Source organism: Tupaia chinensis, unplaced genomic scaffold (genome assembly GCF_000334495.1).
Source record: "Tupaia chinensis unplaced genomic scaffold, TupChi_1.0 Scaffold146131_1, whole genome shotgun sequence".
Taxonomy (NCBI): domain Eukaryota; kingdom Metazoa; phylum Chordata; class Mammalia; order Scandentia; family Tupaiidae; genus Tupaia; species Tupaia belangeri.
The window spans coordinates 931,432-941,709 of record NW_006205986.1 but is presented as its reverse complement, the minus strand read 5'-3'; the positions used below and the strand labels follow the sequence as shown (position 1 = coordinate 941,709).

Here is a 10,278-nt window from a genome sequence, read left to right as displayed (position 1 = left end):
GCTCATTGTCATGCTGAAGACCGCCTAAGAGACTCTGCCTTCCGTAAGTAGGTCATGTTAAAAAGCACGTGCTCCTCGCTGCTGCTCCTAAATGCCTGCTCTGTGACCGGATATCTGCCCTGAATCTATATAAATATCTATGCATATGTAACATGTGTAGACAGGTGTAGATAATCTATACAGAGAGAATGTGGGCCATATAGACATGATATGTACCACTGTTTTATGGGCTATGAAGACAATACAGTCCTTGCCAAGGATTAAAGTCAATCTCAGACACCTTAAGAATACTGATGTGGACACTGCAAGGATTTCAGAAGATGGGAGACAGACTTAACTTCCTCTGTGTCATGGGTGGCTATCCTGTTTAAAGTCTGTAGGAAAATGAGAGAAATCTGTAGCCGGAAGCCACGTATTGTCTTGTCCCCAAACTGTAATCGTTTGAGGAAAAATATATTTTGACCCCTGAATTGCCTTTATGCTTTTACAGGAGTAAGAACAACAACAACAAAAAAAGGGTTTCAAATTATTCATGTTCTTGTCTTTTGGGTGGTTTTGTTTGTATTGCTACAGGGCACGTGCACTTGCTGGAGAGAAAAAAAAAAGAGAGAGAGAGAAAGGGAAAGTGAGAAAGCTTCCCCCATAAGGGATGGCCATGTCTCAGTCCCTTCTCCTCCAGTCTCCTCTTGGGATTTTAGGCATGCATGCACACATGCTCAGTGTGTTTTTCAAGCCGCCGGGTCCAAGACTTGAACTGGGTAGTCAGCCATGTAGGATCCAGCTGTCTAAACCACCACACCACTGGCTACTCTGTACTATAGTATTTGTAATGTGTTGCTTTCCTCACAAACTATCTTATTTTCTTCTACTTGTGTTTATTAAAGACATCATTTACAACCTTCTAGATACTGCTTAAGGGCTATGAAGAAACTTCCCTTTTTGCTACCAATGTCTTTAGGAGAAGAAAGATGTAGATATCTAATTATAAATTTTTTGTTTCTAATTTAGTGTAGTGCTGTTTTATGACCATTTTCTAAGGAGAGACTTCAGCATGTGGGGGAGTAGCCTCATGTATAGAAGTGTGGCTATGTGGGCAGCCATCCACTGGGTCCACATGAGGGGCTGAACAAGTTGGATGGTTATGTTGACTGGGCAATAGGATCAGATGTCAAACAAATCTAGTTTCTCACTGACTTCTCCATTGCTATTGCTCCTGTCCAACAGCTTCACTGATGAGTGTCGAGGCAACGGAAAAATACTTGTGATGTTTTTGACACTTTTATAAAACGTTGTAGGGGAGACCGGCAGGTGGCGTGGTGGTTAAGGGCACTGGACTCCCACATGATCAACCACCATTTGAGTCCCGGACCTGGCGACTTGCTTTCTTTCTTTCTCTCTCTCTCTCTCTTTCTTTCTTTCTCACTCTGTCTCTTTTTGGTCAAATTAAAATAAATAACTAAATAAATGATAAAAATAATTGTTAAAAAAAAAATGTAGGAGAGTTTAGGGATGTAGAACTCCCTCCCCCAACTCAAGGAAACATAACTGACTCTGAGCACATTCCATGGCAATCTGGTATCTTCGACTTCTCCCTACACTCCCACATCACCATGAGAATGCCACACCAAGGTGAGGTAATGATGCTGTATGAGAAGAATGCATTCTCAGGCAGCATGATAGTCAAAATAGAAGCAAGAGCAGTGAGTTAGGTTTCAACCAAGTGAGTAGCAGTTACTATGACCAATCACGGTTCGAGTCCCGGACCTGGCAACTTGCTTTCTCACTTTCTGCAGCAGGTAGGAAGCAGAGAAAAATGACACCATTATATGAACCCAAAGTGGCAACCTGGATGTGTCCATGTAGAATGGTACTTTGAGCTCCCTGTTTTTTGTGGCCATCACACCTGATACCCAGCCTAGAATTCTAACATTTCCACCACATGTCGAATTTATTGTTTGAGAAGGCAGATGGTCTCCCTTAATTTCACAGAGAATCACCTACACTAATAAAATCCAGGAAGTCAAGCTGACACAATGGCTCTGTGACAGTACATAGAGCCCCTGGCTTTTCTAGCTGGGAGGCCTTTTGCTGAGCCCTGGTAAAACCAACAGAGACTTTCTAAGAGGCAGAGTTATTTGGGGGAACAACTTTATATCGATGGACCATCTCACAGAGGAAAGATAACTGTAAAGGTCACATTTTTTTTTCTAGAAGTTTGAAAATAGGCCTTCTCTGTCTTTAAGTCGAATTCTGGACTTGTACAGGCAAGGTGCCATCCCACTGCGATGCTCGAACTGGCTGTCTTTCCTGTCTCCTGCAGTTGTGCATCCTGGGACCCAGCCCTCTCCCGTCCTTGGCTGATACTTATAGCAGATGGTATCGTAGCGTCCTCAGCTATCACGTGATTAAGCATTAGAGTGGGGCAAAATTATGTCCATTCCACAAAATGAGATTTTAATCCCAATTTGCTTCTTGGCACTGTTGTTAATCTTTATTTAATTGCAATGAAAAGTGTCTCTTTCTTCTACATTCTTGGCAAAATTAAATCCTTTGTTAGTGACATCTTTCCTAGGCCTTTAAACTACACATGACTAATTTTATAAAATAAATTGGATACTTGACAACTGATTGAAGAGAACACTTGAGCTATACTGAGGCCCAACAGGAGGAACGAAGGTCTTCCTCATGATAATTTTTTACTCCTTACCCCGTCAATGGGTAGTAAAAGTCCTTAGCACATGGAAGAAGAAACCTATGCTGATGGCGATTATAAATAAAGACGACTGATGTTAAACTTTGGAGAAACCGAATGTTAGACTTGCACAGCGACATCTGGATTTTGTAGCTACATAGGTGAGGAAGATCAAAACCTTTAATGTAGAAATGTCTCTGACAAAAAAAAAAAATATATATATATATATATATATAGTTAAATTTTCATTGTCAGGTACCCCCAATAGTGGGAGAACAGTTTTCTTGATGAGGCAATTGTTGGTAACCCAAGACTGTTAAAAAAAGCAATGATCAGGTTTTAGCTAAAAAGACTATGGTTTAGGGGCTAGTGGGCGGCATGGAGGTTAAGAGGCTGGACTCCCACATGGTTAACTGCAGTGTGATTCCTGGACCTGGCAGCATGAAAATCATGCTGGGCATATGTGCGTGCATGCCCAAGGTCAAGAGGAGAGAGGAGGAGAGGGGATTGTGGCATAGCCAACCCTCTGAGGGGTGATTTCTCACTTTCCCTTTCATTGTCTTTCTCTGGTGAGCGCACAAACCCTATGACAAAAACCTAAACAAACAAACAAAAACTATGGTTTTAAAATCACTTGAAAAAGTGATTTTAAGTGATTTTAAAAGTGATTTTTCAAGTGATTTTTAAAAAGACTAAACATGAGATTGTCTTACCTGAGTATTGATTTTTCTCAGTGGTCAATTATTGAAATAAACTGCTAATTAGCAAACTTTTCATCCCTTAACGTTTTGGGTTTATTTCAATAGTTATCACACTGCTTTTAGCTCATACCTGTGTTGGTATAGGTTTCCTCTTTTTAGAAAGCAACCTTAAGTCCACAAAAATATTAGCAATAATTGTATCCATCATCAGGTGAGGATCCCTATGGATAGCTGCCGTGCTGATATGTTCAAATCTAGCTTAATCCTCACCACAAATTTATAAGGAAAACTTGAGCACCCCTGTTTTACAAATGAGATACATAGCTCAGAGCAATGAAACCAACTACCCTGAGTCCCAAGGTTGACTGAGTTTCGAAGCACACCAATGCTTAATTGACTTTAAACCTGTGTGTTAATTTCTTTATCTTCATATAAACACGGTTAATAGATTTGCCTTTATTTACTAGCATGGATGATCGTATAGAAATGATCATGTTGGAACTAAACCAGCATGCTCAAATTAAAGAGGCAGGTAATAATGGATTGTTCAAGTACACAGGGTGGCATATTAGCAGAATGAATTGAGGATCCTTGGGTTTTGCCTTCCTACCTAGCATGGTGGTTCAAATTACCTTGCAGAACTGGTCAGTATTTTCCAAATGAATAAAAAGATTTTTCTCGGGACCAGCAGTTGACGTAATAACTATGTCACTGGACTCCCATGTAGTCAAGTGCAGTTCGAGTCCCAGACCCTATGGCTTAAACTCACGCTGGGTGCATGTGCATGCATGCCCAATATCCAGAGAGGAGAATGGAGGAGAAGGGGTTGTGGCGTGGCCATCCCCCTTGGTGTGTGTGTGTGGGGGGGGTTGATTTCTTGCTTTCTGTCTCTTTGTCTCTCTCTGTCTTTCTGGAGAGCACACGTGCCCTATAGCAAAAACCTCTCCAAAAAATAAAAACAAAAATAAAAATAAAAATAAAGAAAGATTTCATTCTCTAAAAAAAAAAATTAGAAAGAAATAATCAAAGAAATAATCTGAATCCAGTTAGTAGTGATGGTGAAGGCAGCTGGATCCCACATGGCCAACTGCATGGTTGGAGTCTTGAACATGGTACCCTGATAAAACATGCCAGGCACATGTTCGTGTGTGTACAAAATCCCAAAAAGAGGAAGAAATGAGGGAGAATGTATGGCAGCGTGACCATTAACCATCCTCCAGGGGGCAGAGGAGTGCTTTCTCACTTTCCCTTTCTCTCTCTTTCTCTCTCTCACTGTCTCTCTCCAGCAAGAGCATATGTTCTCTGGCAAAAATAAGAAAGATAGAGAAATAAAGAAATGAATGAAGGAAGAGAGTCTGGTAGTTAAAGGCCCTCCAGATGGTAGAGACTGGGTGAACTCTTCCCATAAACAGCTGCCTACATTGCTCACTGGCCAGGTTTTCAGCACTGTCACTTAATGCTTTTAATATTAATTTGGCTTTAGGTAAAAAACTAATGAAGATGGCTGTTTACAACAGACAACCCAACAGTTCTGTATTCCTAATAGATAAGGAGCATCTATAGTCTTGAATGCCATAACAGTTACACAATCTGAATTTAAGAAGGATACCCAACCAAGCTGGAAAGGGTGGGACCTGAGAGAGCCTTACATTAGATGAAGTTATAACTGCAACCAAATATTTGATGTGGATTCTGAAAACTGTGGGCATGCTTCCCACGTCTACTTTATGAAATCCCTCTCCTCTTCCACCTCCCCTGCTTCCAAGTATCTGTTGAATGATTCATTTTGAGTAAAATTCAGTTTCATAGAGGATCTTCCATGAGAATGCTTTACTTTTCAAATTATAGTTCTAAAGGAAACCATGAAAAGAAAATCTTAAAAATGCATAGCACTGCCAAACCCCAGGCAGCTTTTGTGGGGCTTCCTTAAAACTATTTCATGTGTTTCTGCTCTGTTCTGCTCAGGTTTCTGTTTGGGTCAATGATGCTCTACCTGCTTTGCAGTGGTAGAGCTGGAATCTCTTGCAGAAGACAACGGTGGTCTAACTTCACTCTTAACCATGTTCAACAGCCATCAGGATATAGAAGTATTATGAATAGAAGTAGAGTCTAAACACTCAGTTTTGCTAAATGAGGAAACACACTTAGAAGCCCAGCCTTCTGTCCAGTGTAGAATCTCTCTTTTCAAAACCAGAAAGGAGGTTTCTGCTACTTCAGAGCTTACAAACTTAGCAATAAAGGCAGGCTTCAGGGACCAGAAAATGATGTAATGGTTACATCACGGGACTCCCACATAGTTGACTATGGTTTGAGTCCTGGAACTGGTATCTTAAACCACACCAGGTGCATGTGCATCCATGCCCAAAATTCTAAGAGGCAAATTGAGGAGATGAGATTGCAGCGTGACCATTCCAGGGGCGGGGGGGCAGGGGGGAGATGATTTCTCGTTTTCTGTCTCTCTGTCTCTCCCAGTCTCTCTGGCAAGTGCACATGCCCTATAGCAAAAAGCTCTGGTAAAAATAAATAAATAAATAAATACAGAAAATAAATAAATAAATCCAGGTTGCAGAAACCGTAGGCTTATTCAGATGGTCTGGCCAAGTCTGACTTGTGAGATTTACCCCAGATACGTGAACTCAGAACCATCTCACACCTTCAAGTTCTCACGAGAACACACAAACAAGAGTTAAAATAATATCTTGGTAACTTGGAAATACCATGTCTTCATTCATAAAAAATAAATTGATGATTCCCTAAATCTCAGAGTAGTATCTTCCCTTTCTCTGATAGAGAATGTGAAAATAAACCTCGCAAAAGCTTCATGTTTGCTCAGTTATCAGAGAAAAGAATGATGGATGAAGATAAAGAAGATTGCACTGAAGTTTAAAATATGCAAATAAAGGGCCAGCAAGTAGTAGAGTGGTTAGGGAGCTGGACACTCCCACATGTCCTATTACAGTTCCAGTCCTGGACCTGGTGGCTTGCTTTCTCATTTCTCTCTTTCTCTATCTCTGGTGAGTGCATGTGCCCTAGAGCAAGCTAATAACAATAATAAAAATAAATTTGTAAGTAAAAGACATATGGAAGAAAGGTGAGGGAAGAGAAAATCAAGTCAAGGAATGTAGATCTGTTTCTTTTCCTTTGCTAACTGATGTTTGCTATACTGTTGAAAATGGTATAATTAAGTGACACTGACCTTTAGGATATAGATACCTTTGGTTCAGACCACTTTTTTCCATCCAAGGAAACTACTTGTGCTTAGAGGATTCTCTTTTTTTTGGAGAGATTTTTGCTATAGGGAGCGTGCGCTCGCCAGACAGAGAGAGACGTAGAGACAGAAAGTGAGAAATCACGCCCTAGGGGGGACGATCACGCTGCAATCCCTTCTCCTCCATTCTCCTCGCGGGACCTTGGGCACGCACGCACACGCGCCCTACATGAGTTTAAGCCACTGGGTCCGGGATGCAAACCGTGGTCAACCATGTGGGAGTCCAGCGACATAGCCATTACGCTAACTGCTAGTTCCCAGTGCTTAGAGGATTCTTGAATGGAGAATTTTAGAGTCTGGGAGGGTTAATCTGTCAGAAATAGAAACTGAAATGGGCCATTCTGCTTTTGTCCTCTCAAGAATAAAAAATCCCAAATACCTTCTTTTTTTGTTTATTTTTAATTTCAATTTCTTTTATAAATTTAATCACATATGTCACTTAGCTTGCAAAGTGAATATTCCAACATGTATACATTTTTCACCAATCTAGCTGGGAATACTATACACATCATCTTCAACAGACAATAACTCAATCGTTCTGTCCCACTCCTCCATTTCTCTCCCCAATGTCCCTCCTCAATCTGTCCTCTTTCACCCACCCTCTTCCCACATTGTGTCTGGTATTTTCTATGTCTCTGTATCCTCTAATCATTCAGTTTTGGACATAGAATGTGGATAGCCGGTATATGTTAAGTGGAGACACAGTGTCTCTACTTCATAGCTTGGCTTGCTTCAGTCAGCAGTAAATCTTCCATATTCATCCACTTTCTGATCAAAACTACAAGACACTGTTTAACCCCAGTCAGAATGACAAAGATTAAAAATGAAAAATATTTTCTGTTTTTTTGAGTACAGTTATTCTATTTCCTCTAGCCTCTTCTACACACAAATCAACTCAAGGTCTCTGAAGTTTCCTAACAAGATTTTGCAAATGCCATTCCCAGTCCCTCATAAGGTAGGACTTGGGGATGAGGGCCCGCAGCTAGTGCTCTTCAAACTTTCATGTGCATCTACAGGATCTACTTAAAATGCATATTTTGATGCAGTAGCTCTAGAGGGGGTCTTGAGAGTCTGCATTTCGAGCAATCAGGTAATACCTCTACTATCTTGAAAGCAATCTAGTAGATAGTGCATATTTAGCCATGGCCAGCCCATGTAAAAGGTGCTGAAAAGGAAGGGACCTGCCCAAACTTACCTTTTAATTTAACATCATTTGTATTTTAGGCACAATTCTAGTATTTCATAGTCAGCATATCTGACTTCTTAAGTTATAGCTAGTAAGTACTTAAAATCAATGTGTTAATGTGTATATAACTGAATTTCTGGCTGAGAGATAAACATTACATGATCCTATTACAGGAAGCATTCTATGTTAAAATGTTAAAATAATGTCTAAATATTAAAAATGTATATATAATACATGTGCTTATGTTCATTCTACCATGTATAGGGAGTGAGAGAGAGAGATATACATAGAGAGATGGGAGGAGGAAAGGAGAGAGAGTCTCTTTAGCCAGATCACTCAATGATTTATCTTTCCCTGGTGGAAAATTCACTGCCTCAACTAAAATTGTTGTATGAACATTTAAAAGGCTAGATGGAAATCTCTCAACTATCTAGCTCAAACATAAATAAGAGCAAAAGTATAGTTAAGATTATATCAGAATGACAACCTGACAAATTGATCCATGTCAACAAATGAATATATACTTTTTTTTTTTTTCAAACTTCAAATACCCAAGGAATGTTATGAACCCGTTAGGACATTTTCTAATTTGTTGGGATTTGGGTATGTTCAGTGATTTGGGAATTTGCACAAGTTTAAAAGTAATTTTCATTAAAACTCAGGTCCAATGTCCAGCTGGCCCTGAAAATCTATCCACATCACTCTGTACATGGCAGCTCTTTCTGCCATTTTTGTTTCCTTCTGAATGAACTATAGTGGACTGGCTTTGGTGGCATGACTGGCAGGAAAATATGATTATCTAGGGAACATGTATATTTGAAAGACCGAAGCCATGTTTCTTTCCCCAACAGGTCTAAATAGCAGTTCAATAGCAATTTGTTTAGCTTTTTCATTATCTTTTCTTTTATGAGTACTTGTTTCTGCTGTACTAGCAGAATGAATTAACAACTTTTAGTAGGAAAAAAGGTAATTGTCTCTTTAATGTTATTCTGACCCACATTTGGGATGGAGCAAAATGTACCTTCATGGAATCTATACAAGTATTTAACCAAAGTGGTTGAGTCAGTCTGACAATGAATCTTGTAGTTTTGGTTTAATTTATTAAGCAGCTGATATCCATGTACTTGAGAGGGGTTGTATTGTCAAAAGTACCTCTTCTTGTTCTTTGTGTTTATAATTCTCATTTTGATTCCCCTTCCTCCTTGGGGTTGGCTGGCGATGGAAGAGGGAGCCTAAAAGCTAAAGGGAGAATCTGGAACTCTAAGGTGACCAATATAATACATTAATTTCAACACGGTGGTATTTTTTTTTTCTTTTCAACCATAATTTGCCTTCCCTAAGATTTGATGATCTAAAAAAGATTTATTTGCCTAATTAACATATACATATTGGGGCCCGCAGGTGGTGTGGTGATTAAGGGTGCTGGACTTCCACATGGCCGAACATAGTTTGAGTCCCAAACCTGGTAGCTTTCTCTCTTTCTCTCTGTCTCTCTGATCAAATTAATAATAATCATAATAATAAAAAACTTAAATAATAAAAATAAATATACATATTATGTTCATTCTTTTAATGTTTTCAACCCCACTAATTGAGATACATACTTAATATTTTTTTCTCTATTTATAGAGTACTTGTATACATATGGTGGAAAGGGAGGTGAAAACCCTCCCCAAGATCTGATCACACTGAAATTGCCTTCCTCTAAGTCCTCCAGGCTGTTGAATTGTGGGCACTTGCATGCAGGTGCCTGGTGTTTTTCAGGCTGACCAGGCTGGGGATTCGAATCATAGTCACCGTGTGGGATCAGGCTTCTCATGAGCAACTCACGACCTCTGTGCCACTGAGCCAATCCTGTTTTTTCCTTTCTTTTTTTTGTTTTAATTTGAGAAAATAATGTATAGCTAATAATCACTCTGAGAAGCAATGCAAACGTAGTTATGCTTGACAGCTATAAGGAAGTGATTTATGCTTTGTAAGGCTGCGTTATTAGGTTTCCAAAAGCAGAGGGGTAAATTATGAAAGAGTTACATGCAGATTTAATTGTCTGATTTCTGTTGATGTCAGTGAGAATCACATGGATATAGCCTTGTGGAACACGGCGTTCTGAAAATATTAGTTTGGTAAAGGTTTCTATGGAAATGTTCATGTGTTTCGTTCATTAATTGGTCTCATTATTCCATTTTCAGAAATGGGAATGAGAAGAATTACACTGGGATTAACATTACTGGCAGCCATAATAAAAATTATGCTATTTTTAGACCTCAAATTGTGTATATTCCCAAAACAATGTAAGTGGCCAGGTTCCCTCTGTCCCTTAGGAGGTTCAAGTGAAAGGGATTTATTCAGCACGTTTGCAATCGTTACTTCAGCCTTCACATTTTATGTATCTTTCAGTGTTTACATTTTCATTCGTAATGCAGTTAAGTAT

The 10,278-nt window shown here is 39.5% G+C and overlaps 1 protein-coding gene across 13 annotated transcripts in view; it reads left to right on the top strand.

Annotated features, from left to right (window-relative positions):
- The window catches only part of ARPP21 (cAMP regulated phosphoprotein 21), a 132,829-nt gene that overhangs the window by 71,032 nt on the left and 51,519 nt on the right, over nucleotides 1-10,278 (top strand). The gene's annotated exons all lie outside the window — the stretch shown is intronic.